The 26268-nt window shown below is 43.1% G+C and overlaps 1 long non-coding RNA gene across 1 annotated transcript in view; it reads right to left on the reverse strand.

Moving 5' to 3' along the window:
* Positions 1–15223, reverse strand: part of LOC109309450 — a 15830-nt gene extending 607 nt beyond the window's left edge. Inside the window, exons 1-2 of the long non-coding RNA XR_002100917.1 lie at positions 15213–15223; positions 14869–14874 (exon numbers count right to left, since the gene is read on the reverse strand). This is a non-coding gene — a long non-coding RNA (uncharacterized LOC109309450). The remainder of the gene's footprint in view (positions 1–14868; positions 14875–15212) is intronic.
* Positions 15224–26268: the final 11045 nt, after the last annotated feature.

The following is a 26268-nucleotide window of genomic DNA, read 5'->3' on the forward strand; positions in this document are numbered from 1 at the left end:
GGCCGCCCCGCTTCCCCAAGAGGGCAAGCGGCAGCGGGCCCGAGGGATTCCCCCCCCCGGGTCGCCTGCGAGGCACCCCAGCCACACCCGGCGGCGGCGGGGACCGGACGGCCAGCGCCACCGGCCCCACACGCACTGTGCGGGCGATTGATCATCAAGCGACGCTCAGACAGGTGTAGCCCCGGGAGGAACCCGGGGCCACAAGTGCGTTCGAAGTGTCGATGATCAATGTGTCCTGCAATTCACATTAATTCTCGCAGCTAGCTGCGTTCTTCATCGACGCACGAGCCGAGTGATCCACCGCTAAGAGTTGTCCAGTTTGTGTTTCCACAGGCCTCTTTTCCGTGGTATGCCAGCTCGCCCCAGGGCAGAAGCCAAGCCGGGGACGAGAGGGGGCTCCTGGTCCGCGGGGGGGCGGGGCGGTTGGGGACCCATTGTCCCGGGCCGGCCGACCGAGCCCGCCGGGTTGAATCCTCCGGGCAGACTGCACGGACCCCACCCATTTACCTCTTAACGGTTTCACGCCCTCTTGAACAGCAGGGCAAGTGGCAGTGGGGCAAGTGGTGCAGCACAGGTAATGGTAGGGCAAACAGCACAGACATTGCTTTCTCTTTTGCTGCCAAAGTCTGTCCCCAATGGGACCACATAGTGCTGTATTTTATGGTACCCCACACCTAAAGTCTCAGGCCCACTAGGAGAACTGTAGTTTAGAAGATATGCTCTGTGGGCCATATCTGGCCCACAAGTCATATGTTTGGCACCCTTAGCTAGGTGTTCATGCTGATCCCTCTTGGGATTCTTTTCTACATTCAAAAATCCATGAAATAAAGTCATTGTAGTATTTCTAGGTACATTCACTGACATCTGACTATAACAATGCTTCATATCAAGGTACATCTAGCTACTGTTGCTCAATCTCTTTCTGCTAGTGATGGCTCAGGCCATGAGAGCTCCTCCAGAACTTCCAGGAAAAATCTGCCCTTCCACCGAACAATCAGATCTTTCTGTACTGGTAATGTGCATGGTGAGTAAATCTCTCTGCACTGGAGTCCATGTGACTGAACTTTGGGTCGTGCAAGGTCAATTTGCTCTGTGAAAAGATACAAATAAAAGCCCATCTAGCTGTGTTTGTTGCTTGTGTGAAGGGTCAGACTTCAGTCCCAGCACACAATTACCTGTATGGCTTAGGCTTGTTCCACTTTTCTTCCCTGAGCTACACAGTATCTCTAATTTGGCAGATGCACATTATAGCAGATGTCAAAGCAGATGTGAATCATTTTCAACCCCTGATGCTGGGATGGTGGCACATTATCTGTAAATGAAGACTGTCTGTTAAAGAGAGAACTGAGATCACTGAGCTGATATGCTAGAAATCTCTTTCTTGGTCTACATTTTAAACTAATGAGAACAAGCTGAGTCATGTCTGACAAATTAAGGAAAGGAGCCAAAATGTAATCTGAGATTTGCATGATGGAAGAAACTTGAGGACAGGGCACTGAGAGGACAACCAAGTTGCTATTGTGTACAGTCATAGAAGTTGCCAGATGCTCAGCATCCTGATAGGTATTCAATGAACATCTTGCTCTGAGGTCTACTGTGAAAAAAATATGCCAGTTGTTTTTCATAGTACTTGGAATGGGAAAAAAAAGTATAGCAGTGAGGGTGAATATTCACATGGAATATGTTCTTTACTGCTATGAGATTACAGATTCTTATTATGACAATGATAATGACTAAGACAGGGGTTTTTTCCCAAAAAATGGAAAAACTGGAGTGGCTCAGCCAGTTTTTTTTCAAATAATGATAAATGAAATCTTCTTCTATCATATATTTGCACTTGTATGTGGCATGTTGGTATTGTATAGCATAGGATAGGATAGGATATCTTTGCAGTTTCATGGATTTTCTTTATGACTTCATCTTTTAAAATCGTCATTTGGTTTTCTACTAAGCCTTACTATTTATAAAAAAAATCAGTAAAGGGGGTGTATCGATACTATATTCAGTCAACTAGCACCAATAGACATAAATATGAAAACATACAGAAAGCCTAAGTTTGGTTCCTATCCTTCCTTGCTTAAATCCATGGGAGCTGTGCACTTTCATAAAATGCTAAACCCTACTGATATTTAGGCCCATAGGCACCTTATTCACAGCTGTCCTTCCAACCATCCTTTGGCTGTGATGGGCCACTTCTGTCAAATGAATATTGATCACTGGGTTATTTTCTGGCCATAAGACATGCCCACGTTACTGTATGACATTTGAAATACACTAACTTCTACAGACCTCAACTAAATTGTACAAAGTTTTGTGCTAGACACTGTAGACAGAGTAATTTCTCTACCTGCTCCAGAGGGCTTATAATCTATTTTAAATATCCGTAAACAAGTGGCAGGCATTAGAGCTGTATGAAGCTTCAGTCCCTGATTTGATTTGTCGGAGATTCAACCCAATTTGGTGACCAAAACTCCAAATCCAAATCGAATCAGAGGTCTCTTTAATCTCTCCAAATTGAATCAGAACCCTCTGAATCGATTCAGAGATTTTCGGCGATTCGGACATAGACACGGCTTAAAAATTTTTTTCTACATACCTCTAGGTAGCAGGTGGCTTGTGAATGCTGCGATGCTGGGGCACATGGAGTGTCCCATAGGAGCACGGGGGGCTCCCCAGCCTGCTTGCTAGCAGACCCAGAAGTGGACCAGAAGCACTTCCTGTCCACTTCCAGGTCTGCTGAGGAGTGCGCTGGGGGCCACCCCCTGCACCCTCCCAGCTCGGTGACTGGTGCATCCTGGGTCTGGGGGGGCACCTGGGGTCCCCCCACAGCTGATTGCTGAGCGGGGGGTGACACGGGGGCCTCCAGCATGCTCCGCAACAGGCTTCTGGTCCACTTCCTGGTTCACCACCAAGTACGCGGAGGGCCCCTCTGTACTCCTGTGGGACACTCCATCCGCCCCAGCATCGTACCATTCACAAGCTGCACTGATACCTCGAAGTATGTAGAAAAAACTTTTAAAGCTGCATCTATGTCCAAATCGCTGATTCTCCGAACCAGCATCAAATCTTCAGATTTAGATTCAGCCAAATCAAATCAGGGACATTAATCAGAATCAACAAATTGAATCACTGTCCCTGATTCAGGCTGAATCCGAATCCAAATCGAATATGGCCCACTTCCCACACCCCTACCAGGCATGCCCTTTCATTATTTTCATTTGATATCGCTATTGTTGTTGCTATTAATGCAGTATACATCGTTTCCCTTTCTGGGTACTACTCCTGCAAAAATAGTTTCAGAGACAGCAGAAGAGTCATTAAAATGACCTAAATGTGATAAATTTCTGTGTCCTGTTGTTTAAAGCAAAATGCTCCTCTATCCCCACCTCACATCAAACACTGTATACATCCCATGGGATGCTGAGTGGCCATTCCACCCATTGTCCTCAGTAGATGAGGAAATAATCTCTCTAAAGTAGGTTGGATCTCAATATATGCTTTATTTATGTCGCACTTTAGCTCCTAACCAGGCTGGATCTGAGTGCTTCATTGGCTTGTATTTATCCTTTGTATGTTGAATTTATCTTCTGGCCTGAGGCTATGTCACATGTCCAAGAAAGCTCCGGTCTGGACTTGCAGTAGGCCAGCATACAGCAGTCCAGCATTCCAGTAATTCCTGTTTCAGCTTCTTTCTCATATTAGCACCTTTGTCATACAGCTATTCTGGACCCTAGATGCAAGCATTCAAGTAAGAAGAAAGAGCAAGGCCAGAATTTCACTGTATACACCCAGTCATGAATGTGCAATTTTTGGCACTTACACACGCAGTTTTTTTATCCTAGTGCCTGTGTAGTGTGGACATGCACATGTGTAGCTCAAAAAGGTGGCTGGTGAAAAACCCATGGAATCATAGAAAACTAAGGTTGGAAGGGCCCTCAGGATTTCATCTAGTCCACGCCCCCTGCAACTTAGGTCATTATAGAAGAAAATCAGGTTGGTCATACATGACTTGCCCTCGATGCATCCATGTTGACTGTTCCTATTAACCACCTTCTCCTCCAAGTGCTTAGAAATGAATTCCCTGAAGGCCTGCTTCATGATTTTTCCAGGGACTGAGGTTTGCAGGACAAGCTCTATGAGGAGAGACTAAGGGACCTGGATCTCTTCAGCCTCTGCAAGAGAAAGCTGAGAGGTGATCGGTGGTGGGGGGGGGCGCGCAGCAAGGAACCAGAGATGCTCTGTTCACCAGGGCGCCTCTTGGGGTAACAAGAAACAATGGTCACAAACTGACAGAGAGCAGGTTTAGGCTGAACATCAGAAAGTGCTTCTTCATGGTAAGAGTGGCTAGAATTTGGAATGGGTTTCCAAGGGAGGTGGTACTCTCCCCTACCTTGAGGGTCTTCACATGGAGGCTGGATAGGCAACTGGCTGGGGTTATCTGACCCCAGCACTCTTTCCTGCCTAGGTAGGGGGGTCAGACTTGATGATCTGCTGAGGTCCCTTCCAACCCTAGCATCTATGAATCTATGAACAGCACTGCCCAGAACGCATGCCCAAACACAGAACCAACCAAACACATGGACAACCCTGACTCACTCACTTTCCAGGAGCAGGATATGGTGCCTGGCTCCTCTTCTACCTCTGGTTCCCAGCAAACTGCCCTGTTTGCAGTCCCAGCTCATGTCCTGTCCCATGTTTCAGCCCAACAGCCCAGTGGTTAGGGCAGTTGTCTATGAATTAGGAGACCCAGATTCTAGGCACCTCTCATGATGGGGGATTCAAACTTGCATTTTTTAAACATTTCAGCATAGTGCTCTAGCCACATGCCAGCCATGTTTCATTTTCTTCTCCTCTGCCCCTTTTGAAGCTGGCAGCCAAGAAAGGGAGTTACATCAGCCAGGAGGAAGACAGCATGCCAGCAGGTATCTAGAGGGTGTGTGTCAGTGAGATGGCCCTCTTCTAGAAGGGATAGAGCACTTGTTTTAACCTGGACCCTTGTTCCTAATGGCGGGGGGGGGGGGGGGAGAGAATTTCCCTGCTACTCTCCATCCAGTGACTATTAAATGCAAGGTACAGTTGCTAAACTTTAAGCATTCTTTAAAATGCTTAAACCAAGCAAATGACCCAAATTTCTAAACCCATCACAACTTACTTTAATCCTAGCTGGATTTTAGAAGAGCATCATGTCTACAGGGGGGGCCATAAAGCAACTAAATGTTTTATCATTCTTGAATGACAGTGTAGGAGCAGCTATGTTTGAATCAAAACCAGAGATGATAGTGCATTTAAATGACTTTCAAGGACAGCCTTTCACAACATTGATAAATAAGATGATCTTACAATTAGATAGAGTCTTTTTATAGACAGCATGAAGATGGCTGGTATTATTCTTACAGGGTTTCTGCCTACTCTCTCCCTGTTTCATTATTCTCAGAAGAGCTGTCAAGCTCATGGTTGTTTGCTCAATGCCTGAAAAATGAAGAAGCCACCTGAAATGTTCTGAAGAGTCTCCGTGTGTTTAAGGAGCCAGGCATGCAATGTGTAATAGATTGCCTTGGCAAGTCATTAAACAGAAAGCTCTTTAGGCATTTTCCTCTCAAGGTTTTATCATTTAGCCCTTTCTTTTCATATCTGCTTTGTAATTATGGTCCTTCCACATTATTGCTTTCCGCAGAAGCATTCAGGATCTTTCTAAATTGTCTCCTAAATAATGGCAAAGATGAATAACTGAAGTAAAGCAGGAGTGCTCTCCCACAAAGCTCCTCCAATCTCAATAATTATTTGCTCTTCATGGAAAAGCAGAATTCCATATTGAAAATGCAATGAATTATCAACACTTTGTTTATGTCCCAGTTCAGGCATGTGCCTAACTCCGGTCCTGGGTAGGAGAGCACTTCAGCACATATTTATATTCCATTGGCTTTATTGAGACTCAGGCACATGCTCCACTAGCTTGGGACTCTAGGGCAGGTGTACATATTCAATTAATGAGACTGAATAGCTCCAGCAGAGTTCATTCTGGAGTTTACTGTTCCTTACTGTTCCCAAGTGCCATGTTTACATGCATGCATAGGACCACAGCGCACTGAGCCAGGACGGAGCAGCCCCAGCCGGTAGAGGGCCTGGGGTGTGAGCCTGCCAGCTAGGGGCTGCTCCAACCTAGCTCAACATGCTGTGGAGGGGCTGGCTGGGGCACAAGGGTGCTTCAGTGTGGGACTAGACAGCAGGCAGTCCCCACACTGCAGCACCTTCGTGCCCTAGCCAGCCCTGTCAGCGTCTATATATGGTGCACTAAATAACACCACTGCAGGGTAGTACTTGTGTTGACAAGTACTATCCTATGGCAATGTAGCATTTATTCATTTACTACAGCCTAATAGGGCTGCACTTGTAGATGCTGAGACTTTACTGTGGAGCTAATTAGGCAACTTGGCCATAAACTTCTCACATAAACCCACCCCTAATGATGCAGAAAAAAAGCTTGCTTACTGAGGAGACTCTTTGTGTTTTCCCCTCATAAAACAGCAGAGGCCCACAGTCCCTAGACCCAGCTGGGAAAACAAGTTTCTATGCAATAGAACTCTAAAATTCAGAATTTACATAGTCATTTCCCAGTTCATGGCACTTTTTAAACAGTATTTCATCCCAGCAGGTGCAGCCTTGTTTTGCAATAAGGGATTTTAGGCAGAAAGATTAAGAAATGTGCCTGAGGCAATACACTGAGTTGCTGAAAGAGCAAGGATAGGCTGTATACCAAAATAAGGTGAGTGAAATGCGTGGATGAAATAAAATTAGTCCATACCTTAGCAGGGGACAAGGGTAGGAGCTATGGCATCAAGTGTCAGCCTGGGAACTTTAGGTTGGAGATTAGCACTGTAGGATCACAGGAAGGAGGACTGCAAGGGACTGTCCAATGTTATCTAGATCTATCCCCTGCTCAAGGCAGAATTATCCCTCACTAAACCAGCTAAGTATCTGTCTCACCTGCTCTTGAAAACTTTCAAGGATGGAGATTCCAGTTTCTGTAGGGAGCCTGTTCTAAAGTTTGTCTACCCTCACAGTCAGAGTGTTCTTCCTATTTTCAACCTAATTTTCCCCTGCTGCAGCTTGAGGTCATTGCTTCTAGTTCCAGCCTCTTGGTCATGGAGAAAAACCTCTCTCTATCCCCTCTAATCGCACTTCAGGTGTTTGGAGACTGTTATCAAATCCCCCCTCAATCTCTTCTCCAAATTAAAGAACCCTAGTTCTTTCAGCCTTTCTTCATAAGTCTGCCTCCCAAGCCCCTAATCATTTTTGCTGCTTGATGCTGGACTCTTTCCAAACTGTCCACATCCTTGAAGTGTGAGACCCAACACTGGGCACTGTACTCTAAGTGAAGCCTTACCAGTGCTGAATAGAGCAGAAGAATCACTTCCCTTAATTTGCAAGTAATGCTTCTGTTCGTACAACACAGTATGCCTTGGCTTTTAGGAACTTTCTGACTATGAGGGTGGGCAGGTATTATAACAGGCTACCTACAGAAACTATGGAATCTCCATTCTTGGAAGCTTTCAAGAGCAGGTTAGACACACACTTGGCTGAGATGGTTTAGTGAGAGACAATCCTGCCTTGAGCAAGAGGCTGGACTAGATGACCTCATGAGGCCCCCTTACAACCCTACTTTTCCAAGGATCCTGTGACTCTGAATTCAACCACAATTTTGACTGAAGATAATAAAAATGAATATATTGGGTGGGGGGAGAGGGGACAAAAGAGAGAACATGGAAGGGAAGAAAGGGGAAATGTAAAACCTCTGAACTTGTTTTGTTGTTGTTTTGTACTATGATAGAGTCTAAATAAAAACCAGACCGTCCTGGATTATAGAAAGACAGACCTTGCCCCAAGGAGTTTGGTATCTAGCAGAAGGGACGGTACTGACATGACACTGTGAAAAATTTCTTTCATTGTTTCTAGTATTGCCTACACTAGAAAGCACTGAAAACCCTAAGATTTCCCTGACAGTTCCAAAACCAGTGGGGTTTCCTTGTAGCATTTTGAATTTTTGCATGTTTAGCTGAAAAGGCCCTGCAAAATGCTCCAGGCTCAGAAGGGGATGAAAAATCTGGTGTTCCTGCTCTTAGCAAAGGTGATTGTTTGGGAAATTATACTGTGTACTCCTTGGCCAGAATACATCTGCATGAATGGGGCTTGTTTGTTTGTTTTCAGGGTTGCTTTGCTATTTCCTGGGCCTGGTCCTTGTTTATGATTTATTATTACTGGTGGGGTTTTTGAAGCAGGGTGTCTCCCTTTCTTTGTCCAGCCCTTTATCATTTTCTAATGTGCTGATAGCACTAGCTGTACCAGCTGCATATAGGCCTGAACCAATGATATTTACTCCTGCAATGGAGCTTTTCATATGAGTAACAACTGTGTGCACAAGAAAGTTTCTGAATCAGCCCTACAGTCATTTCTTTGGAGCACAGGTGAGAGCAAATCATTATGGTGTGGGTCTGAACACAGGGTTGGAACTCTCCCTCCTCTGTCAGCAAGAGCTTCACATTAGGTATATGCCTGTGTAAAATGGGAATAAGTTATGCTAACTTGGACTATGGAAAAATGAACAAATGACAGCAAGGTTAAGGTGCGGTTCTGGACACCTCCAGCACAAATCTATAATAAGATTTCACAGCACTCAAACATCATATTTGCCACTTCAAATCACACTCAGCCCCTCTCCCCAGAAGCTTATACCCTATTTCCATGATCAGTGTAAAGAAAGGTCAACAAAACAAAGGAGCAGTGCATGTAAGGAAAGCCAATGACCAACCCAATAAAGTAGTGCAATTATTCAGCAAAAGCTGTCATGCAGCATGGTTGAAAAATTGTTTAAACTCACTTGTTAAATCTATAGATATGTATATAAAATAATGGCTTACAAAATAAAAATGTCCTAGTTGACTTGCTTCTCATGGGCGTCTCAGCACATAATCAGTCTTTAAGAGGGGAGCATGGCAGCCTGACAGGCAGAGCCATTATACAGAATAAGATTTTTTTTTTCCCCTGGATGAAAAAAAATCACATGCACACCAATAGAATAGAAGCACCCAAGAACCACAGATCTGAGCCTTTAGAAGCCTGGAGCAAATGGGGGAAGTTCTGTTTTACCTTTTTGCTGCAAGTTTTTCTCGATGAAACTATAGGTGGTATAGTAATTTCTTTACACATTTTTTCTTGCATATAACATTCACCTTTTCCCAAAAATAAGCTGCTGGAAATTGGAGTGCACATTTTATGTGAGGAAATACGGTAAAAGCAGTTTCTGCTGCTAACCAGGGAAACTGAAATTCAAGTCTCCATGGGATCCACAGGGAATAGAACAACCAGCAGTCTCAGCTTCTGCTACTCAGTTGCTTACTACAAGGAAGGATTCTTTTTCTTCATTCTGCCTTTCCAAAACAAAGTGCATATCTTATTTTAGGGTGTGTTGTGTGGAGAAAAAACGATATTTAGGATGCAAAAAAACCCCCAAAAACCTGAAGCTAAAGTTAATGCTTTTTGGAAGGATGAATAGGGAAGGACTAAAGAGTCACATAAAACAGAATAATGCTCTGATTCTGCAGATACTTAGCTACATGTTTTATTTCATTCACCTGGGTATTCCCTTTGAAGTCAATGAAACCTCAGGTGCTTAAAATGAATGTGGGTGTCTAGGAAAAGTTACACAGCTTTATGTGAAGGATAATGAAACTTAGTCACATCTGCTGGAAGGCAATATAGTCTTTTCAGTCTTTATAGAGAAGATAGGGTTTTTAGCTCAATGTAGACTAGATGGACAAGTGGCTTTAGTTTTGGATTATATGAAGAGAAGGGCAAGAAACATGCCTTGGTCTCTTGACCATACTAGAACTTGGAACTGATGAGACTGAAAACTTTCATTGACATATGGGGAGTAAAAACCTATTTTTGTGCTTTTGAGCTAAAATGCATAGTTCGTAGGAGGATGGTTGGTGATGGGATCTGCGGTATAAGGTGTACCTTGTGTTATGCCGATGAGATTTGTGGCCCCCATTAGAAATGCATGTGAGACAGAGGTGGGCAGCTGTCAGAGGGTTTCTTCTCTGAAGATGGAGAGAACTCTCAGCTAGAGATCAGGTTGCTTGTCCAGACTCCTTACTAAGGCAGTTCATTCCTATATAGTCAGAACCATTTTTATGTCTCATTGTAGAGGTTATTCCTGTATCACATTGATGAAGGATCTGATCTGTCCTCACACACAGACCCAGCCAATGCAGCTGAAATATCTGTGTGTAAGGGAAGGAGACAGACATTAGACATATATACTCAGCACTAGACTAAGACTGTTTCTGTGAAATTCAGCAGTGCAACTCTCAGAGACTTCAGTGGAAGCAGAGTTAAGCTGCTGGGTGAGGTCTGAGTCCCACAGAAACCTGTTCTTACTTCTGCATATAGGTAGAATATTTCTATGGGACATGTGGCAACACAGCCACATTAAATGCTAGCGTACTTCAAGAGGGATGTGGTTTGCATTAAGAGAGCCCAGAGGAGGGCCACGTGCATGGTCAAGGGGCAGCGGGTCAGGCACTACGAAGAGAGGCTAAAGGGCCTGAACCTATTCAGGCTCCACAAGCGAAGGATGAAAGGGGATCTGGTGATGGTTACAAACTCACCAGGGGGGACCAGCAGGAATTGGGGGAGGCCCTGTTCCCCTGGGCACCACCCAGGGTTACTAGGAATGATAGCCAGAAATTGTTAGAGAGCAGGTTCAGGCTGGACATCAGGAGACCTTACTTTACAGTTAGGGGTGCCAGGCTCTGCAATGGGCTCCGAAGGGAGGTGGTGCTCTCTCCTACCTTGGGGGTCTTGAAGAGGAAACTGGACAGATATTTGGCTGGGGTGATATGATCCCGGCACCCGTCCCTGCCTGGGGCAGGGGGTTGGACCGGATGATCTGTTTAGGTTTCTTTTAACCCTAAGTACTATGATACAGTCATGGGACTACTTGTTTTGTAAAAGCCACACAGGAAAACCAGGTGCAAAAAATGAAGACATTGTTCATAACGTATTTTTCAATCCTTGGAGCAACACTGACAAAAATATATATTGTTTGAGTGACTTGTTTGATTCCATCTTGGTATGCAAGGTCAGTTCAGTCATCAATTCTTTTCTTGCACAGCAACCATTTCATTATAGGAAGTCACAGGCCCTTATTTAATTAAATGGCAATTAAGTAATTACAGTATAACAGTAAAACTATTTCCTGACCAACACAAAAAGAATAATGGACTGGCGAGACTTCATTGCTACAGAGGATATGAGAAACAGACATCTAACATCCCCAGAAGACTCAAAGGGATATAAAAGCATATGACAGAAGTTTAAAGGGGAAGAAGTTAGACCACCACATGAAGAAAGGGATGGGCTGTGGGATAGCTATGGAACTATACTGTGAATGGCATCTGATGCAAACGTCTAATAATGTTCCTGCACTCCAGTTCAAAATAAGCATCCTTAACATTACCTGCCTTTCTTGTACAATGACTAAGAGCCCATTGATGAAAATAAAAAGGTTTCCAGAAGAATAGTCTGCAGAATGCCTATCACCTTTGACCTGTTCCCCTCCATCCTAGAAGCACATTTTCTGACAAAAGATACAGGCAATTCTGTGGGGAGCTCCCTCCCTCATCAACTGGGAAAGACTGCCCCTGACTCCTGCTGTCATTAAACAAGTTCAAGCTATGCCCAAAAGCAGAGTGAGGGGTGTGTGTGTGCGTGTGTGTGGAGAGTGGGGGAGACAAACCAGCTGCTTTTCACCTTACTAGAAGACCCTGATTTCTACCAGACTGGTGTGGAATGTCAGGGATCAGAATAGGTATTCATATTCAATCTGCACTGAAGGAAGGTAAAGGCTGGGGTTGCCTTACCATGCTGTGAGAATTGTATTCTAGTAGCATACAGCCCTCCTTCCATCTTTAGATGACCAAGTAGCCATCCGTGGAACAGAACCCAGCTTTAGAGATGGGAATATCAGCAGGAGGTACTGTTTGCTAAGTAGCTAGTCAGCCTGCATTTCACAGTGAATGCACCAAGCCCACATTGCAGGCATTTAAATAATTAAAAGAGGGGTATGTAAAACACTGGACATAAAATATTAGATAAAACAGCCTTAAAGTGACTACATTAATGAGAATCTTTCATTATAGACTGGTGATTCCTAAAAGTACCACAGGGACCTCTTCATCCTTTTGTGCTGTCAGACTACAGACCTAGGCAGGATTGTTGCCAGTAGTATGCAATTTCATTAAAAGCTGTGAACTGTGTGCAGCCCAAACCAAAATTTCAAATGCTTGGCTGGGCAGTCGAGGGCCTGAGACAGGCTGCTCTTGTGCCAACCCTCATTTCCCCTGCCTTCTAGGGACTTAGATATTCAAGCTTTTCCCTCTTTTCTCCCCCCTGCCTTTTCCTAAGCTGAACATTAGCAAACAGTTTGGTAATTTCATCCTGGTGTCAGGTTTCAGTTCAATCCTCTTATGTTCTAAGAAGATTCCAATTACAGTGATCATGGCAGCACTGCCATGCACAAAGTTGAAAGCAATTGCTGGTAACTGCACTCTGCAATCAAAAAGCGCGTATTGTGACTGCTACTCCAGACAGCAACAATGGTGTAAGGTTCTGGTGTGAAAGTGTGATGTGAAGTCTGATCCTGCTTTGCACAGCATCCACAGATTCATGAAGGTTTAGGGCTGGAAGGGATCTCGTGAGATCATCAGGTCCAGCCCCCCTGCTCTGGGCAGGAAAGACTGCTGGGGTCAAATAACCCCAGCAAGTTGTGGATCCAATTTCCTTTTGAAGATCACCAGTGTAGGTGCCTGCACCACCCTCCTGGGAGTCTATTCCAGAGTCTGGTCACATGACCCATGAGGTAGCCTGCAAGATATAAATCAGTCTGGCATGCGCATGAACCATAAGCCTTTTGCACCAGCTAAAGCATGGCTGCTCTTGGATCAGAATGCATGTGAACTACATACTTGGCTTGTGTGCGTGCAAGAGATGGCAAGAGAGCAGGGAGTGACACAGGAAATTTCAGGTGAGGTTTTCAGTAAGACAGAAAGAGAAAATGATAAATGCAGAGGGTTTTTTATTCATTTTCAAAAAGGGTTGCTCTACAGCAGTTGGAAGAGGGCTCCCACATCCATTTCCCAGGCCAGACCACATGGAAAAAGCCCCAGACTATCCATTTCCTAAGAAATCCTTCTGCTAGTAGATGGCAGGGACAGGGCTCCATTAGTTAGGAAAGAGTGCATTCAGTGTTGATCATTTGGTCTTTTATAGAAAACATTTGGAAGCATCAAAAGCTAGTGACTCAGAGCAAGGTTTTATATTTGTCACTAGTCAGTTCAAAAGCGGGGGTGGGGGCAGCGAGTCAAAGATATACCTATAAAATAGCTCTCTGCCCCAGCTGTGCACAATTGGATTTTGAACTCCATCAAAGTTAAGTCACTGAACAAAAATACCTTGGAAAATACAAACCATACTTGCCCATCATCTCAATATTGTTCATCCTCTCCTGTAGTGGGGACTGTAGAGAACCTTGAATGGCATCTTGTCATCTCCCTCTCCATTACCAGCTACAGCTTGCCCTGCTTCCTGACAGTAGTTGAAATACTCAGGTGCTTTTTCATTTTTCAGCAGTGATATTTGTGTTTGTGGCAAGGCCTTATTTGAACTGCTCACCGCTTGGCGGTCTCACTTGGTGGGTGAGTGATTCTTGATCTTGTCCACGCTCAACACTGCTTCCTGGGTGGCTGGGGCAGCAGGGGGTAGGTAAACCTCCCAACTGTGGGAGACAGACTGGTGCAGTAGGTGTAATACTGCCCTAGGACTTTAGATACCTGGGCTGTTGACAGATATTATTTTTGTAGCACATTAAAAGCATCTCATAGCACTATAAAAACAGAGTGCTATGGAGTGTGCACACTCTCACTCTATCCCTGCTGGTGCTTTGGCAGCATCAGCAATGGTAGCAGGACCCCCTGACACCCTCTTGATTTGGGCAGGATATCAGAGAACTTCTGCTCTTCCTCCCTCTGCATTGGGAGGAGAGTGGGGGGGAACAGCAGAGCACTTTGGGATACTCACCTGTACAGATGTTAAATATAAAGCTGAAAACTTCTGAGTGACAAAGAAGTTGCTGTTTGAAACATTTTTGTGGTGGATCTGCCATTTTTTAGTGCGACAGATGGTATGAGCATGTGGATGCTCACTTTTTCTTGGGCTAAAATGGCTTACATAGCACTATAAATCTAACATCTGTCAAGAGTTCCCTATGTAATTTGTGACTTTGTGACATTGGCTATGTCAGTTTTTCTCTCTGTGCCTCAGTTTCCCCACTGTAATATGTTCCTCCTGGGGATGTTAAGAAAATATACACAGTAATATCTGTGATGTGCTCAGGTTTTATGGTGAGGGGGATCATATCCATCCCAAAGACTAGACGAGTGGTTTTATGAAACGGTACACATTGATTTCTCTGAGTCAGCCTATATTTCCAGAATTTGCTTGAACTGATCAAATCTGAAATAAATATGCAGCACCCCTGAGTCCCAATTAACAGGAGTCATGGACAGGAGTTCACCCCCTCCTCTTCCCCTGTTCCCTGCATTTCTTACTGAATAGCTGTAGCCATCTCTAAGCTTAGCATATAAGTAGTCTTCATTCTGCATGTGAGGTTCCTAAGCCTCCCTGTTCATTGCAAAGGGACCCTACATACTTAGCCCAGTTGATACAGATCGCCTCCCAGGGTAAGGGGTCTAAATTACAACACTTAAACAGAACTACTTAAAAGCTGTATTTGGACCTGGTCCAAAGTACCTAATACTGGCTAACTAACTATAATCAAAGCTCCCTCCCAGTCTTCCCTTGAGAGATCAGCTTTGATTCTACAAGTTTCTTCTATGCTCTGTGTCACTCTGGTGAAAACATGTGGAAACTGTGTGGTTTCAGTATTAAATCTGGGGGGGGGGGGGCAGTTTCCATAGTTCCCATACTTTGGAGATGTCACACGCCATTATTTTAAGGTTTACCTACCTATCTAAAAGCAGACAGCCAAACAAACAAGAAAAGTGAAAGTACAAGAGGAAAGGGTCACATATGCTTCTTTCAGGGTAGAGTGGTGACAGTTTAGTATATCCAAGAAACATGTGCCTGAAGAGCACTGCTTAGATATTCTGCATGACTTGTCCAGCTGCCAGGTACTGAAACTTGGTCTCGATCCAGCAAAGGCGGAGACAAAGCAAGGCAGGTTTTGTTCAAAAGCACTTAAGTGCTGGGTCCAGGTGTTCTGCTGACTCACTGAAAAGAAACACATTATCCTCATAGTCAAGGTCTGTGAAGGTCGTAGTGCCAATGACAATTCCTGAGCCGCATGGCTCTCAATCCAGTCTTGTGCTGAAGAAAGGATAGAGCCTTCCAAGACGCCACTTGTGGCGATGAACCATTTTCACTGTTCCACACCAAGGACATGTACTGATAACAGCAGAGTATTTGGGGTGCCAATATCATGCATACCCTTCCAAGCGGCATCTCTGACTAAAGAATTAGGAATAAAATTTATCAGTACCTTTAATTGGATCAACCAAATAGTTGGGAGAGATGTTAGACAAGCTTTCAGGCACAAAATGTCCCTTTGTGTCTGAAACCCTGTCTAATATCTCTCCTAGCTATTTAGTTAGTCCAAAAACAGCTTACCATATACATTCTGCTTTCCGCATATTCCATCGCAACAGCAACATTGCAAGATAAAAGAGGCAAAGGCAGGTTTCAAGCTGATGAAGTGACATATAAAAAAGGGGTGTTGAATTCCTGGCATGTCTCTGCCAATAGTCATAGGGCAAGCACAGTGTCCATGGCTGATCGACCAGCAGTAAATCTGGGTGGCATTTACAAGTCAGCAGCAGCTGAATTCTGACAAGAAGAACACGGGGAAAATTTTTTCCAGGAATTGACAGTGATGTGTTGGATGTACTGCAGTCTGAGTGCTGACCTTTACCTTTGTACAGTGATATAATAATTCCCCTTTTTCATTCAGCTGGGACTTTGCCAGACCCCGAGACTTTGCAACAGCTTTTGGAGTGGTCAGTGTAGTGGTGTACATTAGCATATGGGTGGTATTGAGTCACTGTTGGTAAAAACTAAATTACTGCTAAGTTGGTAGCACCTGCTACAGCGGGGGGATCTCAGAGGGGTGCCTGGGTCATCTGCTTTTGTTGAAGATGCCATAACCACCTGGGGGCATGATGCACCTCTGGGTGGCTGAGTGTGGAGGCCCAATGTTCAGTCCATTACTGCAGTGCTGCTTCATCACTGAAGCAGGGGTCACCATCTGTCGCATGTACTGGGATGGAGCTACTGCCACCAATCAACCCATGCATCTATTGCATGCCTCCATAAGCCAGATGGAGGCAGTTATGAAACAGCCCATCCTTAGCTTCATTAGCCATCTTTGTGCAGAAGGTCTCAAGGTGTTAAATCAATAGGCATAACTTAATTCAACCTCTCACAGAGACAGCTCTGGACTCTTCAGGTCTCTCTCTGAGCGCATTTACACATGAATGTGCTTTAGGTAATGTGCATTAAATATAGTACCTCCATTGTGAGGTACTAGAAAAAGGCACATTAGCCTATTTTAATGCACATTAGCTAAAGAGCATGTTTTTTTGTTATGCTTTAATGAGCATTAAAATAGGCTAATGCACATTAAAGTGCATGTGTAAATGTGGGTACTGGTATCTTCCTAGGGAATCTCTTGTCATTAGACATGATAAACCTAAGTCTGTGAGACAGGAAAATCAACAGCTACAACAATAAGGGTATCAGAGACAGAATCAGAAATATTTTTAAGGCTCAGGAACAACTGTTATGTCAATGTTTCAGTTGTGCCCTTTATTATATGGCCTACTTAAAAGGGGGTGGGGGGAACAAACCGTAATTTAAAAGATTAAGATTGTTAAGCAGGTTTGGAAGAATGATTGCTTGTTAAGTACTCCTGTTTTATCTTGGGAGAAACAGCCTATGTGAAGTGTGGGCTAGAACCCAGTGGAGAAAATTAAAACAACAGCCTCCCCACTCCCTCAAAAAATGTGTCCTTTGAAATATTGCCCTGCTACTGCTTAAGAGGTCTCCATGGTACTGTGAATTTGAATGTCAGCAGATAATTAGTGGATTTAATTACATGCAGAGAGCAAATATTTCCAAGCAGTATATAACAAGATTGAGACTCTTTGTATGTCCCTGGTATGCAGTAGTGCTGGTGGATGTTATATGAGGGAGATGGTTACAGAGTCAGTAAAGCTTGCAAGGAAAAGATAAGGATACTAGAAAAGGCAGAATGACTTAATGTTAGCCAAGGAGGTGCAGGGGAATGAGTTAGGCTTTTGCAAATATACCTAAGGGAAGAAATGCTTAGAATGTAGGTTCACTGATAAATAAGGAGGGAGCAGAATTCAGTGATGAATTCAGCCTGAAATGGCTGTGATAGTGATTGAATTGATATTTCCAGGAAAAATATCAAAGAGGAAGGCTATAGCCAATCCAGATATAAAGATAACAGGGTGGGGCAGCATCCATTTGGTTAAAAATAGAAATTCCCTCATGCCTTCAATTAGGCCACTTTTAAGTCATTGTGTTAAGGTCTCTCCGTATCCTTTCGTGTTTTCAGTGTTCCCCTGCTGCCGCTGAGGGATCAGTCCTTCAGTTATCAGGGGAAAGGGTGCTTGAAGATAAATTCTATCAGCTTTTCTCATGCTGGGTACAAAGACATTTCCAATAAACACGTGGTGTCACAGTTTATTTCAAGGGACAATTTATGTAAGCTTGCCTTGCCAATCGCAACACATGTAAGAACTCACCAAGGTGAATAAGGGCTGCACAATCTGGTCCCTGGAAGAATGGTTTCTTGTAAAACTGTATTAATATCATTTGGTTCTCATAGGTATGTGAGACAACTGGTATTTCATTTACCATCACATCCAATTCTTAAACTAAAGATTTCTCATTTGTTTTCTCATCTGTTACTTTTGTTTATTGACAATTATATCAAACTAATATATGGGTGGAACACAAGTTCCTTTCACAAACAAGTTCAATAGTAAATAAAAATGTATGGTCTAGATCCGGGCTGGACAACCTCTAGGGGGCTGGGGGTCAAACGCACTGCTGGGTGCACCAGGGTGGAATGCACAAGGGTGAGCCATGATCCCCCCAGGCTGCATGCCATGCAGAAGCCCTCCCTCTACCGCTGCAACACACATGTACACACAAAGCTTAACCTTTTAGTGGGCCTTAGGCAAACAAACTCGTGGGGCACTAACTGAAGATGAAGTTTTTTTTATTACTTTTTTCCCCACTCGATAATTATCATACATAAAATAAGCGCAATGGGGCCCCTTCTTCACTTAGGGACCTAGGCATATGCCTAGTTTGCCTATGCATTAATTTGGCCCTGTGCACACATCCTCCCACCCCCTGCTGCTGCTGCACCATGCACCCAGGCTCACCTTTAACTTCCCTCACGGTTGTGCCATGCTGTTCTGCACTGTTCCCTGGGCCAGGGACATGCAGCAAAACCCAACCTCCAGCTGCTGTTGTAGGCAAAGTGATGTGGGGAGAGGTGCTAGGCAGGAGCCTCAAATTAACCACTTGTGAGCTGCACATGGCCTACAGGGCACAAATTGGACAGTCCTGTCCTAGATTTAAGCTTGGTTAAGATTTTAAGATGGAATAACAATTTAGGGTATCTTAAATTTTGAGCAGCCAACTCAAGGCACATCAGGAGATCTGAATGTCATGAGATGCTAAACATCATCCTCAGTTTGGGCACACAGAATCACAAAAATCAAAAGAATATGAAAAGCTTGGCTAAGGATGATTTTTTCTTTCCTGTGTGAAAGATGATTACTCCTGATTTATGGCACTTAGATATATTTAGTAACACAAAGTACTGAAGGACATTTAATTGAAACGATATTAAAAACTCATTAAGCTAGGTGCAAAATTGCTTAAATAAAATGTGTGTAAATACCATGGATATTGTAATTAATGTAATTTAGTATCTTTCCCGATACACAAGAAGGAAAAAAAAGCAAAGCCAAAATTTATATGGGGTAGAGGGAGGAGGAGCAAAGCAGGTACAGATTGCAGAACACATTTCTGTTTCATTCTTGCCAACAGTTCAACAAGAAATTAAAATCTCCCCCCCACCCCCGAAGACTAAAAACTAAAAGCTGTTTTTTTCTCCTGTGTTTCAAAAGACTGATTTTTATGGAAAATTACTTATGCAGAGCAGGGGAGTAAGCAGCAACTCCAGTCTTCAATAAATAAACACTCACCAGTGAGGTTGTAGCGCATTAGATTTATTTTTTTAAAGCTAAATCTGCTGAAGACAGTTCAGTTGTTAAGCTACGGGATCAAAAAAGTTAAGCAGTTTAAAACCCCTGGAATCCATTCGTTAAACTTCTTAGAACAGAATTCACAAGTTAGATGTAATTAAATGGATGGGGGTGGGTGGGGATGGAGAATACCTTAGTTGAGCATAATGCTATAATCAATGGATACTTATACCTCAGAGAAATCAATGTAGTGTCCATTTTCCTTTTAGTTAAGCTTTTTAGCTTGGTGGCTTGCCAGTCAGGATACCTGCTCTCCTTTTAGAAAATAAGTATGAGGTCTTCAGGCCTCTTGGATTCTCCTGGGAAACAAAGCTATTGTTCCCAAACACTTTTGTGGCCTCAGTTATTAATTTTGTACGTCAGTGAAATTTCTACTTTCAGATATGATTATACTCTATATGACTCAGGTCATGATTCACAGCATGATCTGAAATTGCCAGATCCAAGAATGAGTCTTTATTTTACCTTTAATTTTCAGGCTTAGCTATTTTTTTTTTCCTTTCACTTGAACTGTCTGCTTTAAATTTTCAAATGTAATACATACATGTTTAAGCATATTATATGTAGATATACTCTAATATACATAATATATTTGTAGTCGTATTGCCAACTACAAGTGTCCAAAAACTACACAGTTGGCTTAAGAGCCACAATTTAAAAAAAATACTTCATGATTTCTTGCTATTTCTGTTGGTTGAGACTTTAAGAATCACATTCTCCAAACTGTCTGCAGAGGCCAACTTTTTTAGCAGGCTACAAATTAGACCCACAGCCTCCCTAAGTGGGAGAGTGCTCTGATCCCATAGTCCTGCCCAATCTGCTGTTCTGCTCCCAAAGCCCCGGTCCCTGTCTGACCTGCTGCTCTGCTTTCTGCTTTCTTCCCTGTGCTCCCCCCACAAATGGCTGCTTTGCTTTCTGTTTTCTGCCCTTTCTGCCACTGTGCTGCCTGTCCGCTCCCTGACCTGCTACATGCCACACATAGAGGCTGTCTGTGTGATTTGCAGCATCTGTGCTACAAGTCAGCAACCCCTGGCCTATACAACAATGAGGTCTAGAAGTTTATATAGTTAAATGAAAACTTATGGAATCACTGGACTTCAGTAGCTGGGGTGTGAGAAAACACCAAATAATGCCACTCACAATAAAAGTGCAAGCATGGACAACATTCAGAAAGGTAACAAGAAAACTGAGTCCTCACGATAAATTAAATGAAAAATAAATAAAATGAAGCAGAAAAAAATCAATTAATTAAATGCACCTGTTGTTCATGTAGTAAAGTAGAAAAGTAAATTCTTAATCATTTAAATTAATGGAGAAAATTATAAGTGGGGCTTAAATTGCTTAAATCTGTAGGAAATTGTATATTTGTGCATTAGATTGTATGTATAAATTGCAAGTCATATTGTACAAGAAAGGAACCAGTGGCCCAGATGGATTTATTTCCCTTGTAGGTGTAATGATTTTCTGTGCTTATTGCAATATTTCCCTGTAAGTAAAAATGCTGCCCCCACTCCCCACGTGTATATGTGAAGAATGAATTTATGGATGAACTTAGTGCATTCTAAATCATCACATTTGGTTTGTGCTTTAATAAAGTAAAAAAAAAAAAAAAACCTGGCTGAGAAAAAGAAAAAAAAAACAGTTGTAAGTGACTATAGTTCTGGTTCTTTAGAATAATAATTTAGGCCAGGATAGCCAAAAAGAGGAATTTAAAGTTAGCCTCAGTGGGTGATTTTTGTCACTTGTGCCTTTCACAATCTTTCCCTAAATCTGTATTTGCTCTGCTGAATGAATGACCTGATTTTTCTGAAGTGCTGAGCATTCTGTCTGGCCTAAGCTATTGCTGAATTATTTTGAGTGGAAAATCTCAGAGACAACTGTTGTCACAGCCACCTGAAGTGAGCTCTGAGCCCTCTTCATTAATTGGATACAATTAAAGGCACTTGTGCCATTATGCTCTTGGTTAGGTTCTGAGATTGGTCCAAATAGTTCACACAGCTCTGTTTGATGCCTGCTTTCCCCTTATAACTCTCTTCTTTGGACACCTGGGAGGTCACTTTGGATATCTGGAAATTCTCTTGACACATAGCATTCAGGAGCACAGTTATCGAACAGATCTCAACATACCACATATTCTCATTGACTGTTACTGGCCCTACTAATTAGAGAAGCAGCTGTTCCAAAGGAAGGTTGGGGAGCTGTAGCAAATGGCACATATTTCAGTGGCATATGGAAAGAGGAGGTAGCAAGGCTCAGCACAAGTCAATGCAAACAACTCACGGCCTGTGAGGTCTTGTCAAAAATAATACTTTCCAAATATTGGTTTTTTGCTTTTTGTCAGACAGTGCAACAGGGATTTCTGATTTCAGCAGAAAATAGGGGATGTGATGCCACAGTGTTCAAGAATTTGGGGAAATTGCTATAGAATAAGCTGGGAGGCTGTGGTTGTGAGGTGCAACAACACAACAGCCTTAGATAACTGGGTATCAACAAGCATTCCCGTGGGTTCTGGGATGCCAGTTTTTTGACCAGCCTGGGGACCATTTAAGCCTGATACAGTGAATGGGAAGAAAGGCCTGATTCTGCAATGCCTTGATCCCTATCTTTCTCCCAGTTTCCCTTCTAACTTGGGGAAGGAATAGCAATGCTTTAAGCTTTGCTGCCAAGGTAAGTTTTCCCCTTTGGCTGTCTGAGATGGGCCAAGGGGGCCCATTAGGGGCCACTGTGTCTGCAGTTTTATGCTTTTTCTCCTCCCCTCCCACTCAGTGATTGGCTGTTTGGCTCAGCAGAAAGCCCCAGATGTAACTTCTTGCCTTTAGAAGCTTTTCTGTGTCCCTGCTGTGCAGGCAGGATGTTATCGCTATGGCCCCTGTCCAAGATCTCTGACTCTGTGAGTGAGAGGGCCTCACAAAGACATAAGGGGACAGAGCTGGTTTGGAACCAGGATTGCTTGTCCCAATCTTGGGAGACTGGGGTCAGACACAAAAGAGGAGGGCAGCTGTAGTGTGTTGTAGAAGAATGTCTCTCAAATCCCATCCTCATGCATTTGGTGTGGAACTGCTCTTGGAATGGCCATAAGAATCTTCTTCCAGGCTGAGAGAGTGGTTTTTCAAATGTCTTTTGTGCAGCAACAAGTAATAATTAATTGCACCAACGTGATTCCACTGACATCAATGGACTTACACAAGAGCACATCATACCTAGCATTGTTTTATTGTAAAATGAAAGCTGGGTGTGTGAATTAAGGTAGGGCTTGTAAGCCTTCATCCAGGTGAGGGTTTGTTAAACTCCACTTCATGCCAGCTTCATAGCTGTTGTTAAAAATCCAGTCTGTTGTTTTTTGATACTTCAAAATGTTTGGGTCAGCAACCAGATAGATTCCTTTTGAAGAGCCTTGCCCAAGTTTTTTGTGGTTTGCTTTTATTTTTTTTGTCACTTGCATAGCTTAAAGCTAAAGCATAAATGATGATCCTAGAAGAGACTGTACCCTCATGGGGGGGAAACAGCACCATGCTGTAATGACATGGTAGAGATATCTAGAGCAGTGGTTCCTAAATTGTGGTATGTGTACCACCAGTGGTACACAGACAACCTGTAAGTGGTATGTGGAAGGCTGTGGGGGGGAGCAGGGCCTGCGCACACACAGATACCAGCCCAGCCTGCTGCAGGGGCTGAGAATGCAGTCCAGCTGCATGCACAGCAGTGCCCAGCCGGTAAGTGTGTTGTGGGGAAGGGGCATAGGGCAGGGGGCAGATTGAGTACCCCACAGTGAGGGAGGGAGTAGGGCAGGGGCAGGTGTGAATGGGGTGGTGGGAACCCCAGATGGCTTGTCCAGGGGCATGCAGGGGGAAGGGGGGTGGCTCCCACTCCTGTGCACACCCCAGTGTAGGCACAAAATAGAATACACAAGAACAAATGCGGTATATGAAATTGTATTTATTGTCACCAGGTTTAGAATTTTTAGAAAACCTGGTATTTACTGTAAAAAAAGTGCAACATTTATGATTATTAATATGCAGTGTATTCTGCTGTGTACCCTCTGTGCCATTTGTTGTTATTTTGGTGTGCCCGCATTACAGCACCTTACAGGGTACATAGTATTCCAGCCAAAAATGTTGCCTGCCCCTGGTTTACACTGGGGGGAGGGTTCCAATTTACAGTTGTTTTATATGGCTACTGTAACTGATAAAACAATGTTTTATGATTACTAAATGTCTTGATTTTGTTTTAATGCATAGTCTGTTACCTATGTGTATGAAAAATTTGAGAGTGGTACTTAAGCCTGTATCATTTAAAATTGGTGATACTCAGTGTCATGGGTGACTGGTGCCTCCTGAGTCTGCGGGGCCACCAGCAGCCAATCACCGACCAGTGGAGTGGGGCCCCCCAGCAGCCGATCATCATCCCCAGAAGTGCCAGCGGCAAAACTAGAAGTGCCGCTGGTGCTTCTCTTGACCCCCCCAGTCCCTGGCCGGTGCCAGTCTCAGTGGGGCACCGGCCAGTGCTCCTCTTGGTGCCCCTACTCCTCGGCTAGTGAGGGTCAATCTCAAGGGTGGCACGTGCCCCCCTGTGTCCCTCCTACACATCGCATATGCTCAGCCTGTCAGTTTGGGAACCACTGATCTAGAAAGAGATAACCATTCCTTGCTGAGAGTAGGTAATCTCACAATTCAAATAGAAGAGAGTGGTTCATGGATATGCCCTCTGTCCTTTGAGGGACATGTTCATTTTTCCTTTTCCTTAATTCAAGCCTTAAATCCTTAATTTAAAAAACTTTAAAGAGCCTGGCTTGAGGAATTATCTGAATCTCTAGAGGGCTGTTAAGATCATTCCTCTAGCAGTCATTTCCTCATCTTTCTAGAATTTCATTTAAAACTCAGATTTTTGAAATTCCTAAGAGAATATAGTGACACCTTTGCTTATGTATTTCCCAGTATCACTATACTTTCAAGCATTCACAACTTGCCTGTCAAGGCAAGCTGTTAACTGCACTTTTTGCCTTTGTAAACACAAACTAAATTGTGAGGTACTCTGTTGATTAGAGCTGGTCAAAAATATTTGATGTAATTTTTTTCCATTCAGAGAATGTAGGTTTTTTTAATCAATAAGTTTCACAACAGGTAACAGTTTAAACAAATCACTACAACTTTCCAGTTTCATTCTGACAGTGGTGAAATGTTTAGATTTAATTTTTAGGAGAAGTTTTTTGTTTCTATTTTATCATTCCAAATCTTGTTTAGATATATGTTACGTTACTTTACGCTACGCTTTATCAAAATAAAATTGATTTAACTTTGTTAGAATTAAAACGTTAGGTTCCTTTCCTAGTATTTCACTTTTCACAAAATGTCAGAACTTTGACTCTTTGTTTCAGTTTGTAAGTAAAGCAGATTTTGAAATGTTGGAATTTCATGTAAAATAAAATGCATGTTTTCCAATTAGTCCTAATCCTAAAAGTGTAGGACAGGATGTGATTGGTTTAATGTTCATCAAAGATTATATAGAATACCTATTAGGGAAAAAATGGAACTATAGGAGTAATTGAAGCACTGGAAGGGGTTTCTTAGTGAGATTGTGGAATCCCATCACCAGGAGAAAGAAGATTGGACAAGAATCTGCCAGGGATAGTTGAAGTATCTTTGATCCTGCCCCCAAACAAAAGGACAGACTACATGATCTCTTGAGGTCCCTTTTTACCCTTCATTTAACCTTTTTTGATTCATCATTGTCACTATGCCTCAAATGAGTTGCTGTATGGTCAGGAAAAACCATGTGATTGGCCATAAGGAATTCCCAGAGAAACAAGGAAATTTTCTCTGCGGACTCCTTATGACATTTAAGAAAATATGTTCACTAGAGTACTTAAATCTTCTGGTTCTGCTTTTGGCTTCTATTTGCCATCAATTAAAGAGTGCTGAAAACAAGCGGATTTCAAGAGCTTCTTCCCTGATTAGACAACAGTGCTCCAAGTACACTTTCATCTGGGACATAGATATTATCTTAGATTACTTGGTCAAATTGATAATGAATTATGCTCCTTGAGGCTGTGGTTAATTAAATTGGCTCCCCTTTTGTCTTTAGCATGGGCAGCTGGGACATTTTACTGCTTGGAATTGATGAGTGGGAAATTCCTGAGGGACGGGAACTCCTGCTGTCAGACACAAATATAAGTTGGGTCACAAGGGACCTGAATTCTTTTAAACAGGTCACTGTCTAAAGGGAAACAGCTTGGGGAATCAGTTAGGATACTTAGTTAATAGCACCTGGGGTTCTTACATTAGTGAAACCTTTAAAAATTACAACTCACATATGGTGCTTTACAAGTAGGTACCATTGCTTCTCTTCATGCACCAACAAAGCAACCAATGCCCCAGCAGCAGAACTGACCAAATGTTGTAGAGAAGAATTTGCAGGCTGTCATTCTCATTCTGAAACAACATTCATCATGGCCCTCATTTTTCACTGTACACGTGATCCAAAGCCCAAGGAAGTCAAGGAAAGACTCCACAGGCTGTCTGGGCTTTGCAATAAGGCTGTTTTGAAAGTATTATTAGGACTATATTATTTTCAACCACAAAATTGTTTGGTGAATGACCAATATCTATATTATTCACAAGGCTACTGGGGTAGGAACAATGATATCCAGTATTTTATATTCTTTATTTTGTTTTAACAATTTTCAGCCATTCCATCAGGATAAAAATATTTCATCAGATAAGTATGCAACTATTTCTAATACAGTTTTTACAAAATGCTGCCAAAGGGTACGTGCAGATATTTGCAGTATCTGATCTATGATCATGTGACTTCAAGCCATGTGATCATA

Source organism: Crocodylus porosus, unplaced genomic scaffold (assembly GCF_001723895.1).
Source record: "Crocodylus porosus isolate Cpor-Errol unplaced genomic scaffold, CroPor_comp1, whole genome shotgun sequence".
NCBI lineage: Eukaryota > Metazoa > Chordata > Crocodylia > Crocodylidae > Crocodylus > Crocodylus porosus.